The sequence below is a fragment of the Myotis davidii genome, unplaced genomic scaffold (genome assembly GCF_000327345.1).
Source record: "Myotis davidii unplaced genomic scaffold, ASM32734v1 scaffold93, whole genome shotgun sequence".
Lineage (NCBI taxonomy): Eukaryota > Metazoa > Chordata > Mammalia > Chiroptera > Vespertilionidae > Myotis > Myotis davidii.
Genome location: NW_006292095.1, coordinates 1,486,724 through 1,503,374, shown reverse-complemented (window position 1 = coordinate 1,503,374; position 16,651 = coordinate 1,486,724). Strand labels below are relative to the sequence as shown.

The following is a 16,651-nucleotide window of genomic DNA, read 5'->3' as shown; positions in this document are numbered from 1 at the left end:
GAAGCTCCCAGCCTCTCCTTTTTTCTTTTTTCTAAAATTATTCTGGGATTAATTTACCTTCTATAGCTGTCACTGGAGCTGAGAGCAGGCTCCAGCTCTGAGGCCGTTGCCAGCTGAAAGCAGGTCCCTGGGTTTGTTCAGATTCTATAATTGAAACTCTGTTGCCATCACTGGCCACTTTAAGCTCTGAGGCCACACTGGCTGAAAGCAGGTTTCTGGGGTTTGTTTAGGTTCTATAATTGCAACATTGTTTCATCCGGAGCTCAGAGCTGAGCTGCAGCAGGCAGGGAGGGGAACGTTGACTTCCTCCATCACTGGAGTAAGCAAGCCTCATGTTCATGTTCGCTTCAGCTGCCTGGCTGCTGGCCACCATCTTGGCTGGCAGTTAATTTGCACATCTTGCTGATTAGCCAATGGGAAGGGTAGCGAAGTTATGGTTAATTACCATGTTTCTCTATTATTAGATAGGATACACAAACACATACACACACACACACACACACACACACATATATACTAGTGTCCCAGTGCACAAAATTTGTGCAGGGTGGAGGGGTGTCTCTACACCCAGCCTGCACCCTCTCCAATCTGGGACTCCTTGGGGGATGTCCCACAGGGATCGGGCCTAAACTGGCAGTCGGACATCCCTCTCGCAATCCGGAACTGCTGGCTCCTAACTGCTCACCTGCCTGCCTGCCTGCTCACCCCTAACCACTCTGCCTGCCAGCCTGCTTGCCCCCAACTGCCCCCCCCTCCGCTGGCCTGATTGCCCCCAAGTGCCCCTCTGCCAGCCTGATCACCCCCAAATGCCCTTCCCTCCTGGCCTGATCGCCCCTGCCTCTGCCTCGGCCCCGCCACCATGGCTTTGTCTGGAAGGTCTCCCAGTCTAATTAGCATATTACCCATTTATTAGTATAGATACACACATATATATATTTAATTTTCAACCTTCCTCTGGGTAAGAGCCCTATGAAAATCTGATGAAAGCAATAAAATGTTCATTTATATAAAATTTTACAATGAATATTAGATGAATCATGGACCCCCATGAAGCCCATCCATTAGCTTTCTACTAAGGTCCCTTACCTTAGGGATTCTAGTACCTATGAAAAAACTGATCACTAGGATTCATTAATAACCATTTTAAAAATAATTGATTTTTCTATCTAATGTCCAACTTAATACCCAAAAGAAGCCAATTAACTTGAAATTGACTGACATTAACTCACTCATTCTGATGATCTAGAGAAGGCATCCAGAAACTAAGAAATCTGACCAAAACCAAAGCAGAAATTGTAAGACTACTTTAGAAACAAAGCAGAAGTATCTACAGTTATATATACAAAGATGTACATTGCACCTTTGTTTATAGTGGGGGGAAAACAAGAGGAAACATCCTGAATGTTCATAAATTATGGTATGTGGAAGACTTTATTCATTTTTTTTAAACAAGCGTTAGACCTATTATCTATTTTCATGGAGAAATATCCATGATCTATTTAGTAGGAAAAGCAAGCTTCAGAATAATGCAGAGTATGATCCCACCTAAAAAAGAAAAAATTCACAGACCTTATGTTGTTAAAAGTACTTTTATGAATATAGAAAAATGTGTGGAAGAATTCATATCAGGCTGTGAACATGGGTGGAGGATTTTTTTTTTATTCATTCGTGCATACTTTCACTTTCTGTAAGTAAATATAGCTCTTACTAAGTAAAACATTAAAAAATTTTATAAATTTATAAAAAATTTTATAAATAAGGCTGACAACAGGACCTATCAATAAAGACTCAGATCTCTTACCCAAAGTCTCCACATAGGTTTTCTAAATAATTTCCCCAAATGTTTCCCACCCATAGTATGTACTGGATGAAACCTAACTCCTTTTTAACTTTGAATGATTCTGAGTTTCTCACTGTTCTTAGTGTTTGATTCCACTTCCTAGGCACTCATCCTTCTGTTAGACATATTAAGGTTGTGTCACACAGTTAAATGTGTCCACAATTCGTAAGTGTGGGTCCCCCTCCCTCTTAGGAAAATATACTAGTACATGTCAGCAGAGCCATAAATAAAAGGTATGTGGAACCTACATTAGTCCAATACACAGAAGACAAATGCATGCAGCCCAAATACTATCAAACTCTAAAGTGAAGAAATATGAGCACCGAAGCCATCTCTGTTGGTTCAGTGGCTCCCAACCTTGGCTGACCATTAGAATTACCTGGAAGCATTGTTAAAAATACCACTGCCTGGGTGCCACTTCCAGAGATTCTAATTTAACTGGCCTGGGGATGTAAACCAGAGAAATCTGAATAAGCTTGTGGATCGTACCTATATGGATTTTCTGGTTTTATCTTATACTATAGTTACCTTTGGGGGAGACTTGGTGAAGGATTCATGGAACCTCTCTATATTTTTTGCAATTTCCTGTGAATCTGTAATTATTTCAAAAAAATGTGTTTGTTTTTTTTTAAGTTTGAGGAAAACATGAAGGTGGTCTTTCATTTAAGTCACATAAATCATTCTTTTTTAAAAACTGAATTTATTAGGGTGACACTGGTTCACAAAACCATACAGGTATTCAAGTGTACAACTTAAAACATAATCGTCACCCCAAACAGTCTCTTTATGTCCCCAATTATCCCCCCTTTGCCCACCTTCACCTAACCCTACCACCTTTCCCTCTGATTATCACCACAGTTGTCTGTGTATGTGTGTTATATATATACTAGAGGCCTGACAAAATTTGTGCATGGGTAGGGTCCCTAGGCCTGGCTGGCCATCAGGGCCAATCTGTGAGGTGATCAGGGGGCCCCCTGCTGGCACCTGCCTTGGCTGGCCTGGGGTCTCCGGGTTGGGGGCAGCTCCTGCATTGAGCATCTGCCCCCTGGTGGTCAGTTCATGTCATAGTGACCAGTCATTCTGTCGTTGGGTCGATTTACATATTAGGCTTTTATTATACAGGACTAGAGGCCCAGTGCACGACACTCGTGCACTGGAGGGAAGTGGGGGTCCCTCTGCCAGGCCTGCACCCTCTCACAGTCCGGGACATCCCCCTCACAGTTGGGGCTCTCACAGTCTGGGAACCCTCGCTCCTTACTGTCCGACTGACCCACCTGCAACGGAGGCAGAAAAGGCTCCCGCCACAGCCGCTGCGCTCTCCAGCCATGAACCAGCTGAGCAGCACTCCCTCTGTGGGAGCCCACTGACCACCAGGGCACAGCTCCTGCGTTGAGCGTCTGCCCCCTGGTGGTCAGTGCGCATCATAGAGACCAGTCGTTCTGCTGTTTGGTCAATTTGCATATTAGTCTTTTATTATATAGGATGGTTTTTTAAATCTCTTCCCCCCAACACCTCTCCCCTCATTTTTCTTAATCTAAGTGAAAGTGTAAACAAGTAAAGGGGAACAATATATTAGATGGCTGGAAAGAAAAAAGATGACTGGAATAATATTTATGGAGCATTTATGTGCCAGGAAACATAGCTTATCTCATTTAACTCAACAAACCAATTAGGTGGCTGCTAATTAATAGCCTTGCTTTAGGGATGACAAAACTGAAAGATAAGAAATTCAATTAAGCTCACACAATTGGCAAGTAGCAATGATGTCAAAGTTAAAATTAAGACTATTTCAAAGCAAAGAGAATTTTAAGGAAAAAGTATCATTTGTGTATCAACAAAGTGTTTAAAATTTAAAAGTAGCTTAAAATAGTAAAATGAGTGAAATGCTACAGAAGTAAATCACAACACACTACACTAAATACTCTATTTTCCAAGAACTTAAATCCATAATACACATTAGCCTAGGATAATTGAATGCACTTGACCGATATCTATTTGAAACTGGGATTATTTTTTATTCATCTTTCAACTTTTGCTTAGAAATTAGAAGAAATATAGCACTGACTCTCTAAAAGGTGTTTGCTGAATAAAAATAAGTAGATTAAAGTGAGCCAATATTAAAAAATAATACAAACAGGGCACTAAAAATGGAAGGAAAATAAAGCTGATTGCCTATAACAAAGACTCTTCACGAATGAAAATAGAAAGTCTACAACACTGTTCAAATACAAGGCAGGAAAGTCTAAACTGGGTTAGAATAAAACATGAATCTGCATATAATAAACAATAGGGCTAATAGGATGAATATTTATTTGTAATAAAATAGTTTTAAATGAAATAGTTAAGATTGGTTTGTCTGACTTAGAAAAGGCAAAAGGAAAATTTCTGACCTTCTGTATTTTTCCATCTCCAGTTTAGATTATTGCATATTTAACAGCAAACAAACAGGCAATTTTAGGATAAACTCAATGCAAGTAAATGGGTATTTAAAAGGAAATTAGTTATTTTGGTTGTAAAGCCTCTGAGATATGGGGTGTTTTTCTAGAGAGAAATAGAATCTCTATTTTAATTATCTAGTGAAACCTCAGAAAAATATTTAAAACATTGGCAGTATTCATCACCCTTAAAGTTACAAACAATCAAGTAATCCACTTAATGTGCCATTTTGCATGGTGGAAAGATATACATTAGAATCTCTCTATAGTCTCTGGAGAATTATACCAAAAAAGTACATTTTCAGTAATGCCAAATTAAATTTCTTTGTGAATACAAACTTTGGAAGATTTTATAACTATCCTTGAATGGAAATATTTCTAAGGTTTGATAATGACAATTGTGATTGTGCTTTGGAAAAAATATTTTTAAAAAATATTTACAGATGAAATGATTTAATATCTGGGTACGCTTTCAATTAACATGGTGTGGGAGAGTGGGTGGGAGTTTTAAACGAGATTGACCACAAACTGATATAGCTGGGTAATCGGGACATAGAGATTAATTATACTATTTTGTTTTCTTTGGCATATGTTTAAAATTGTCCAACATAAAATGTTTTGCCAAACCAGTTTGGCTCAGTGGATAGAGTGTCAGCCTGCACACTGAGGGGTCCCAGGTTCGATTCCGGTCAAGGGCATGTACCTTGGTTGCGGGCACATCCCCAGTGGGGGGCATGCAGGAGGCAGCTGGTCGATCTCTCTCATCGATGTTTCTAACTCTCTATCCCTCTCCCTTCTTCTCTGTGAAAAATCAATAAAATATATATTTAAAAAAAAAAGTTTTGTATTTCCTTACACAGGATATAAAACATACCCATGTAACAAGAAATTGAGATTTATGCAGAAATCCAGACTCTTGAATGCTTCTGCTACTGCATATTCCCATCTCATTTAGCATACCAGTTTCTTTTTTCTAAATGCAGAATGGTACATGGTTTCTAAGGATGCTTCCAGCTTTTACTTACTGAGAATGTTTTGTTTTACCGGGTTGAGCCTGCTCACTGTTTATTGTCACTGAAAAAAAAGGGAGGCAACCACAGTGATAAACACACCACTGTTTCCCATTGATGAAGTGAAAATGCTCGCTCCTCAGGAATCCACTTAAAAATCTTTAAGATAAAGTCACATATCACAAAACATAAAGTGAGCAGTCCTTTAATACAGCATTTTTCCTGAGTAAACTATCAATATTGCATAAATATATTTTTTGAAGACTACTCATCACATACTGTTTGTAACAAAAAATGTGCTAACCAAATTACCCTCTTAATAAGGGATTAAATATATTATGGCATACTCTTATAATGGAATGCTATGCAGTTATGTAGAAAATGAAAATATTAATCCACAATGCTAGGGGTATAGCAAAGGGACACAGGAGCCAGATCAAATATTAGCTCCTAATGGCTAATATGGCAACAGATACAGCAATAAAGTTGCATTGAATTATAATCCAAAGTATAAATATCCATTAGCCTATAATGATATAAGTAAATGGGGAGGACAGCTAAATCTCCCCAGCAGAATTCCAAAAAATACATGCAGATGCTCTGCTTCTGCCCTCAAGGAGGTGGAATGTAACCCCCCTTAGGTGTGAGCTGACTTCCTTCCCAAGAGCACAAGATGGAAAAGAGAGAAACAAAGAGTAACCTGACAGTAGAGAAACCGGACAAAGGCTACCTCAGCAGGATAGCAAGGTCAACATCAACAGTAAAAGGTCATGCACCCTTAAAGTCTTAATGTCTTAGTGGTAGAATCTCTTTGTATTTGTCTGTATTATCTGGTTTTGTTTTTTCACTAAGTATTGCTTACTTGTAATGATTACTTGTAATACTGAGACCCATTACTTCTATAATCAGTAACAAAGTAATTTTATTTTGGTGGGAAAATTAGGTGTACAGCATAGAATAACAATATGCATTCATAAAACCACTAAATTTTACTTTTTCAGGGGAAATATTTTAAAAGGCAGTTTAGAAAAATGATTTCATAACACCTGGAGTAAAATCCTGGTTTCACCATTTACTATTGGTGTGACCTTGAGCAGTTCAATAATCCCCTTCAATGTCCTCATCTTATAGTGGGGAATATGTAATGTTCCAACAAATCCACTGATCTGCAGAACTGCCGAACATTTATTTACTTATTTATCAATATAAATACATATTACTTACTATATATGGATATATATTATATTAAGTATATTTCATGACATCAAACTTTATTAGAAAATTAAATATGTAGTAGCAGAGAGTTCAATGTATGTCAAGAGCCCGACCCTACTGAGGCTTCATAATAGTAACTGTTACTGAGGTCAATAATAATTCAAAAATCCAAGAAAAATAAAACACTATCAGAAAAAAAATTAGTTTCTCAAAGAATATAACAAAAAGCAGTGAAAGACAAAGCTCATTCTACATCATCTGCAGCAATTTCCTATCTATGAATGAAAAGGCAATACAAATTAACTCCACCATAAAATACAAACTAAACTTATTTAAATCTCTTGATTGTAACTAATGGACTTTAATGAAGAAGTTTTACACAAGACATATATTTTGAACTTTATAAAATTTCTGGCTGGACCTGGCCAGGGTGGCTCAGTGGCTGAGTGTTGACCCATGAACCAGGAGGTCACGATTCAATGTCTGGGGTTCGGGGTTGTAGGCTCAATCCTCAGGAGGGAGCATGCAGGAGGCAGCCAATCAATGATTCTCTCATTATTGATGTTTCTATCTCTCCCTTCCTCTCTGAAATCAATAAAAACATTTCTAAAAATTACTTAAAATTCTGGGCTGGGAGTCTATCTTAATACTAATATTTTAAAATTACCCCAAATACAACCCTTATAATACATAAAATCACAATACAATAGACAAGTCTAATCATACTATGAATCAGTGAACTTTTATAACAAAGCCAAACAACCCAGATCAGAAGAATCTGTTTCAAGCGAAAAGTTTACCCAACCTAATTTATCATATAGTCTAGGACAGTGATGGCAAACCTCTGACACGCGAACTCATTCTTTTGGTTGATTTTTCTTTGTTAAATGGCATTTAAATATATAAAATGAATAACAAAAATATAAATCTTTGTTTTACTATGGTTGCAAATATCAAAAAATTTCTATATGTGACACGGCACCAGAGTTAAGTTAGGGTTTTTCAAAATGCTGACACACCGAGCTCTAAAGATTCGCCATCACTGGTCTAGGACATAGATCCATATTTTAAAGACCTACTAACTTAGGAAGAAATTAATCAATCATTAACAGTAAATCATTGTGCCAATTTTTCCTACTACATTAGAATTAGAATATGCACACTGTTCAGTTTGGTTTTGTCAAAGGAAATTAATTTAAACGCCTTTTATAATATTAAAAACACAGATACAATATAGGAACTAAATTCAGGTTAGTATATACAACCCAGTGTTGGGATTACAACTGTACAAAGGCTGATTTTTATAACATACCCCAAAGCTTCTGTATCCAATTAAGTCTTACTCCAACTTTCCTGAATGCAGTCATTACAGAGACCTATTCCAATGTCATTTTTGCTGAACACTTTAGAAGCTTGGGGCACATTTTTTGTCAAATATGCTTAATTGTAGCAAATTTTAAATTCTCTGAGAACAGCTATGATTTATGAGAAGAGGCAACTGTTATTGAGAACTACTTCTGGCAAAACAGACCAAGCTAAATAAGCTTCTGGTTTATTTTTTAAAAAAGGAGGTAATTGACTATAAAGATGTTTAATAAGGTTAGTTTTCTTAAAAACTATACAGGCAAATTTAAAATGGGAATTCCAAGCTTTTGAGCAGCAACAGTATCTAAGGTAATAAGAGTATATTCCTATACAATGTTCTCTACTATGTTAGTTCTCTGTAATCTCCGAACAGTCCTGTACTTAGCACATCTACACAAATTTCTTCTTAGTAGCTTAACTGTAGTTCTGATGTTTTTTACTAGCTGTTCATGAGTTTTGAATGTTACAGTACTATTATCAAACCATTAGCCATTCCTTTAGCTTCAACATACCCAATGACTACTATCACAATTAAGGAAGGCCCAGAAGAAAGAATATTCAAACTGATAAACTTTAATTTGTAAGGTTATTATTAAAACTTACTTAGACACTACATTATGTGTGTATGGGATCTTCCTTTTTTAAGTTTAATAAAGCTATATATCTACTCTCACATTAGTCTACCTCCAGTTCAGACACATTATAGAAAACTAAATTACAGGAAAACACCACATTTATACCATATACAAGGATAAAAGAAAAATATAAGACATAAATCATCAATAGCATAAAATAAAATTTTGCCAAAAAGCTACTTTTTCATTACACAACTACAGAGTCCTAAGGGGCAAGACCATACAATTTATACACTTTCCCACTCAAGAAACTAACACAGGCACTTTGAGAATGTTACAGTATAATTACAAAATGACACAGGTTAATATTTAAGGAGAAATCAAGCTTCTCAAAATAAAATAAATATTTATAAGATTCAGTTTCTGTTATGTTAAACATTAAAGAAAGGTCTTGGAACTTAAAAGGAAATGTAAAAACAAAGATGGCCTAGTTGAAAGAATTCCTGATACGTTTTATTCTCTTAGGGAACCTTTTACCTAATAAATGATAAAGACTGTGGTTTGTGGTTTTAGTTTTCTTCCCAGTTCCAGAAATTGACTGATTCCTTTTGTAGTATTTACTTTTCTCTTCCCATCTGACCCCCAAACCTGCTTTGGATGTCTTTTGTAAAATTTTTCAAGACAGGGAGTGAATTCATGAACTGTGGAATAAAGAGTTAAAATGACAGTATCATACAACTATCCTGACTCTCTTTAAAGTAATATTAGTCTTCTAGAATACCGATCTAATTCTTAGAAGCAGAAAACACAGGAAGCTCAGTGTTCCAAGAAAAATTAATAGTAACTGATTCATCCTGGCTACCCAGGAAATACACAGCAAGGATCCTGTTCTATGTAAATACTGACAACAAATCTGTCTAGTAATGCCCACCACCCAAGGACAGGAAAACAAAAAAAGAGCTCATGGAACAAATGCACAATGACTAAAAAGTACAGAAAGAAAACATAAGTTTGGAGATGAGAAGAAATCAGAGCTAGATGAAACACATGACAGATCAGTGAGCTATCGAGATAGAAGTAGACTGAGGTGGTGGAAGAGAAGGGATCACCATTGACAGGAGATCACCATTGTGAGTGGAATGTAGGTGGACAGGAAGCAAAGTGGACAGAGGTGAGGGGTAAGACAGGAAGAAGCTAGAAATGACAGGAGTTGAATTACAAAAGACAACAACAAAAGCAGGGAGGTAGCAGACCAGGAAGGAGGCAAGCCCAGGGAAATAGAGAGTAGTAAAGAGAATAGAAAGTATTTTCAATGGGAGGCTGAATCATGGAAAAGGCAAGAAGTAGGCAAAATACAAAAATACCAAACAAATTATGAACAGACAAGAAAAAATGTAAGCAGAAAAGAGTAGAAAGAATTGAAGGGATGAAGTAAAACAGGTGTACCGAGGGAAAACATATTTTTTTTAAATTGTTTCTGAAATTTCACTTTATTAAATTTTAAAATCTGTTCTTTTGCTTATATTTCTTTGTTGGGTAAAACTTGATACATAAGAATAAAGGTTTCCTCAACTTACAGAGAAGAAAATTTTTTATGTGGTCAACTGATTTAACTGCAAAAAGTAAAAAGAACTGAAAAATATAAAAATTATCTTAGCATTAACCAACAAACTAATTTTCCTACCAATACATTAATGACCTTAATGACCAAAATGCTACATTTGTTAATCACAAAAGCTTTCTCTGTCTCTCTGACTCTGTGCTTACTAGTCAGCATTTGGAGAGATCCCCACTATACAGGAAGTTTGATGGACGTTTAAAACAAGGTTAAAACCATAACAGTTAAGATATGCTATAAATTTTCACTACCCAATTATCCTACGTAACTGAAAACAGAACACAGATGAACTGAAAACAGTTCATCCTTCATTTCCACTTAGAAACAGTAAAGAAAACAAACATTAAACAAGAACATAAAAATAGTAAAGAACAACCACTCTGAAAAAGAATGGCAATTGCTCTATTCTTGACCCTTGAAAATAACCTGGGGAAAAGAGCAACCATACCAAAGGTTTATTTGTGAAGATATAATTCTTATTTTTACTCTGAAAAAACAAGTCAACAGATCTTAAGTCCAAAAAATTGTGCAAAATAAAAGGAGGCACACACAGAGGCTGAGAATAGATAAAGATGAATCTAAAGTCGGAAAGACTGAGACAGAAGCACATCATATGAAGAAGCATCCTGCACTTTTAGTAATTATTCAGTGAAAGTCAATTTCTAGAGGCCAACATCCCAATAAATTGCTCCTATTTCTCATATTGTATCTACTAGTTCTCTATCCACACAGAATAAAACTCTGATCTTAAGTAGGTTCCTAACTATAGCAGTAGAGGAAAATAACTCAAATATTATATGCAAAAGCAGATGCGTTAACAAAGATAATATAAGAAACATGTAAAGAAATATGCTAGCGTCTTGTCACTTATATTTTCAGAACTATCTTCTTTTGGCTGCTCAAAAATCCTAAATGACATGGGGGGTCACTTCTTGAAATCTGCCATGTCTTCAGCTTTTGACCATTCCTCCATGAATATCTTAATGAGTCTCTTGGCCATACAGTCCATTCACAGGCATCTGATATCATTATTTACTTTTAGAAATAGTTGCTGCTCCACAGGATTTAGCAGACATCTTCAAGAAGAAACAAACCTGGTTCTTTGGTCTCTATTGGGGACATGCTGAAACTAGGATTCTCTCTCATACTCAAAGAGAACATGGGAGTCAAATTGTGCTGTTTCCAACGTAAGATGCCTTAAAAAAAAAAAAAAACAAAGTTAAAAGTCAACCACATTTTAAAACACAAAACTAAAAAAAGCAGTGCAAATTCTCACACATTTCTGGCTTACATTTTAGCTAAGATGGAAAATTAAGTAATTCAAATAAAAAATTTAATCTCTCACTTCAACTTTAAATATACTGTATTTTCCCCAAAATTTAACAGGGCATCACAGGGTATACAATAAAAATACTTCAAATAATTGAAAGTTCCTAAAATTAACTTAAAAAATCAGTTGAAATTGTAGAGAAATTCTGGTGATTGATACTTGAATTTTACCATGGCCAGGATAGAAGATAGGCTTTGAGAAAACACTATTTCTCTACATTCATATCTTACTTGGAAATGTTATGAACAAGCCTGGGTTATACAGAGCTGTAAAATGGGCTACTAAACTGATGACCTAGAAAATTTCTCCCAGACATGAAATTACATAGTATCTGGTGATAACACTTGGTACTACCAAACCAGCTATAGGCAAGTCATCTGACTTTGCCCTGATTTTCTTATCTATAAAATACAAGTCCGGTTCTTCTTACAAGGGCAGGTGGTTTAAAATACAGGTGCTTAAGCCATGCTCCTGGGCTTAGACTAAAACATGATACTTTTACAATAAAGCCTGGGTCATTCTGACGTATACTCCTACATAGAGAACCACCACCCTAGATCATGTTCAGGATCCAGTTCTACAACCCTAACATCCATAAAATGGGGGTACACATTTCATTAAATTATCCAGCTTGATAGGTTTAAAATATGAATCAGTGAATCCCCTTCCTTTCCCTAAAACCCCCCCATTTAGAGAAGAGCCTGCAATTAAGACTCATATGCCAATTGGGTAAAAATTTAAATATAGATTTTAAACCAAATTTTCCGAATTATTTTCTCAGGGATTTAAATAGAACAGGACTGTGGGACAATACTTATAGTTATAAGTTGTTTCTATGACAGGCCATCCCAAAACATGTGCTGATGTTAAAATGACAGCAGCATACATCATTTCTTCACTGACTCAACGTCATGACCTCCTACCCAGCTGGAGTGATCTGTAACACAGAATACTATACCTGCAGAGCGTGTGTCCTCCCTGGCTGCTAACCAGGGTTGTGGCCCATGCTTCTTCATTCAAGGGCACTTGCTCCTCTGATTCCTCAGCTCTGGGTCGGGTGATGTATGTATTCCCCTAAATGCAGTCATTTAGAGTCAGTGACTCTGTTGACGCCCAACACCCCCAAAATAATATTGTCAGCTCCCGACAAAGGGACACAAAACTGGGCTTTCAGAAAACACCATTTTTCTTCATCTTGCTGGATGTTGTTTGTGGGCTCTCATCTAATTCCACGTGGCTTCAAAATGACTTCACTCCAGGTTTGTTACCACATCAACTGCATAATTTTATGGTGGTTTTTTTCCCCACCAAAGAAATATAACTTGGTTTGAAGAGGCTTCTTGGCCCCAATAATGTACTCTATTGCCCAAGACAAGCTGAAAAAATGGATCAAGATTTCACACAACAAAGCAAATGGACAGACATGCACAGGAAACCATCAATAACACTCACATTCTGGTAAATTACTGCTGCTAGCGTGTAAATCCAGTAAGTGTTTTAAAGAGAAAAACAGTAAGATAGCAAGTGTCTTTAATATTACTTTATTTCACGTTAGTTTTCTGAGACTAAATAAAGGTCACTGTTCTATGTCCTGATGAATTACTGTTTCAGAATTCCATACCTAAAGAGTTACATTTAATCCTCACTCAGTTCTGAGATTCAAAATTTAGTTTCTCATTTCAAAATACAGTGTCCTCTTAAACCACTTCATTATCAACCTCTGCTCTCTGGAAAATGCAGCATTATTTCTGTAGCTCAGAGTCACAACAATCTTTTATGCTACCTTGAACTTTTACAGTTGAGAAGGTAGTGTCAACTTTTAGATGTCTCTTCCGTCTTTGGTAAAGTAAAACTCAGAGAAACCACACCAACTCGGAGCTAGACTGCCTGGTTTCATATCCCGTCTCCCTACTTACTACTTGCGTTGTGATATTTGGCAAGTGACCTAATTACCTTGCTGTGCCTCCATTTCCTCATTTGAAAAATGGGATTATAATGAACCTATTTCAAAGAATTGTTGTGAGAGTTAAATAAATTAACATGTAAAGGTGCCTAGGGCAGCATCTGGCACATTTAAAATCCTACATAAGTGTTAGCTATTACTTTGTTTTATTTAGCTCCAAATTATCATGCTGTTTCACGTACACAATGTATCATGCTGTACACAATGTTTGCCCAAGTAAACTCCTACCAACTAAAATAAACAGCTAACATTCAAAGGCTCATCATGGTCTGTGGACTCTGTGGAGAGGGTAAGTCGAGTGTGTTCCTGCCGCTAATGGTGAGTGGGACCTTCACTAGCGGAAAGAAAAGATTCCAATATATTTTGTTCATTTCACAAATATTTACTCAGCACCTTCCATATGCTAGGCTCTGTTCTAGGCTCTGGGCATATAGCAATGAGTGACACAGAGGAGGTCCTTGCACTCTGGAAGCTTAAAGGGCACTCCATGTGAGAGTCAAGTTTTGAAAAAAGGAATCAGAAGGACTTGCCTTCCAATATGATGAAACACAACATTGCTTAAATGCCTTATAAGCAGGAGCCAATGCTGGCATTATGGGTTACTCCAGCTTTCTAACAATGACAGAGCATACAGAAATGGCTGCAAAGAAAAATTCAGTAACTTTCCATGTAATGTACTCTAAGTATCTTCCATTGAAGCACATTAAAGGGATAGTCACCATATTTCTGGTATATAAATAACATATAAGAGGTTTACAAACACATACACTCAACCATATTTGAACGGTTTTCATAAGCTGTGAAGGCCCAGCTCCTAAATTTTGTCCAAATATATCCTATTTGCTGTATACCCGTGTGCTTTGTCCCCCCCCCCCCCCTTCCCCTTCTTTACTTTATCTCCAAGTGGCTGCATACAAATATCAAGTAACTATGAGGGAAGTGCCTGAAGATGCATGTGGTGGCAAGAGTCAGTTAGACACCATGGAGCATTAACTCCAAAACAAAACACATGCATCTTTTTGTTCTTACATCCTCCCATTGATGACAACTCTCCACTCATCCCTTCCCCAAACAGAATGCCTTTAGTTAAAGGAGCCCTCTTATAAAAACTAACTGGCAAAGCATTCTCAATCTTTCCTCGCCAATGATGGCCCACTAGAATCAGAAGATAGGTAAAGTCCAATATGCTCTAATCACAAATATGGCACATTTTCAAATACTTCCCTTACCCTTCCCAATCTTTTCAACTATTACTGCTCTCACAGGATACAAACTGTTAGGTCCCACCATCATTCTCATCATTGTTATCTATATATATATAAAAGCCTACATGACCATTATGACCAGTCCACTACTCCACAGGTCGACCAGTCACTATGATGAACATTGACCACCAGAGGGCAGATGCTCAATGCAGGAGCTGCCCCGTGCTGGTCAGTGTGCTCCCACAGCCACCCTCCTGCGGTCCCTCCCCCAAGCCAGATGCCCCATCGCCCTGATCAGTCCCGATCAGGATTGGGCAAGATGGTCCCCACCCGTGCATAGGCCTCTAGTGTCTGTATAAATCTTTAGACTGTATCTGTGGAAACACAATCAAAATAAACTTCTTGCTTAAGGAAGTCAAAACTGCTTAATTAAATCCAACCAAAAACTAAACTTCTTAATGCACAAAGTACTGGACTCAACACTGAATATGTTTAAGATATTTCATGGCAATCTGAAATATTAGGGAGAACCCCTGCAATGCAGATAATATAACATTCTTAACACTCATATACCCATGAATGTTAGACTTTTTTTTTAAATTTCTTTATTGGCTAAGGTACTACAAAAGTGTCCTCATCCCCCATCAACCCCCAACCTCCACCCACCCCCGAATGTTAGACTTATTAACAAAGCAATAACCAGCCCACTGTTTTTCATTTCCTTGGTTTGGTATTGGAAAATTACTCTTCCCGTTTCATTGTCATTTGTTAATCCTTAATTAGGAATGTCACTTAGAAACTAAATATGGAAAGAAGCCTTTCGGAAAGGGCCATTACTTTCCCAATGTTTACTTTTTTCCAATGTCCGGGTGACAATGATACATAATGGGAATTTGGATAAATAAAAAGATACAGGGCCTTGGACTAATTGCACTTCTATGCAATTTTAAAGCCATCTTCCACCTTGAAAAACACATTTACTCTAGGGGTCATTTTATATTGCCAACACCCTCATTTTACCAAAGCGGAAACAGTAGTAACCGAGGTATATATTCCACATTTGGGCACATTCAAATCAAATTCATGCATTCAAATACTTTTGAGCAACCTATGCTTATGCAAAAGTTACCCTGGCAGACTGAATGTGATAAAACATGTAGACCATTTGGCATAGGCCTGGCAAACAATCATTACTCAACATTACTCATTAATACTGTTTCTAATTTTCCAACTTTTTAGTAACCTACATGGTTGTAAAATTATATGATTATGCATATATATAACATGTATAAGCTCACATGCATTAATACTATAAATAAAGCCAGTACGTTAGTGTAAAGTAACGCTATTTATCTAGAGACAAAGTTTAACAGTAGCAAAATGATCCACAAAGCAGCAGAGAACACTTCCTAAGGGGTAGTGTTAAATATTAGCTCTTATCTCTGTTTATCAATTAAGAATACAACCTCTACATGGTCTAGCATGAATTATAATTAGCAGTCAGGTGATCCTAGAGAACTAGCTCAAAATGAATAGTTAAGACCTCAGCACGTGGACAAGTGACCATTTATTTGCAAGGCTGCTGCACCAACCACTGAAGTCTGCTAACTTCCAAACACTGGAATCCTACAGAAATGCATTGCCTGCCTCAGGCTAGAAAATATATTTTTCAAGTCCCTACAACACACATTTAAAAAAAATATCTACAGTGTCACTATCACAGCATCCAGCTTTTTATAGCACTTCAACAGTCTCGGCCACACCTCATTTATGACCATCAGAAAAATGGAAAGATAGTTTGGGGAGCACAGGCTTTCTTATTAAATATTTAGGTAAATATTAAAAGTAACCCTATGCCACCACTAGGGAAAAGAAAACCTGTGTGTTTCCCAGCCTCATCTCGATCCGTGGCACAAAGCACATTCCCCCTCCCACGCCGCGAGTCACACCCGGGGCGCGCCGAGGAGGGGCGGGGAGAGGCAGGGCGCTCCGGGGTAGCGGCCTGGCACCGCTCCTTCCCGCCGGCTCTAGCACGCAACCGCTAGAGCTAGACCCACGTGGACCTCCCGGCGGGGGCGCCGAGACCCACGCCCAC

The 16,651-nt window shown here is 37.4% G+C and overlaps 1 protein-coding gene across 1 annotated transcript in view; it reads right to left on the bottom strand.

Annotated features, from left to right (window-relative positions):
- SLC20A2 (solute carrier family 20 (phosphate transporter), member 2) overlaps positions 1-14,680 on the bottom strand; it is a 93,060-nt gene extending 78,380 nt beyond the window's left edge. Inside the window, exons 1-2 of the mRNA XM_006765519.2 lie at positions 12,347-14,680; positions 11,153-11,254 (exon numbers count right to left, since the gene is read on the bottom strand). The gene's annotated coding sequence lies outside the window, so the exon portion shown is untranslated. The remainder of the gene's footprint in view (positions 1-11,152; positions 11,255-12,346) is intronic.
- Between the last annotated feature and the right edge of the window lie 1,971 nt (positions 14,681-16,651).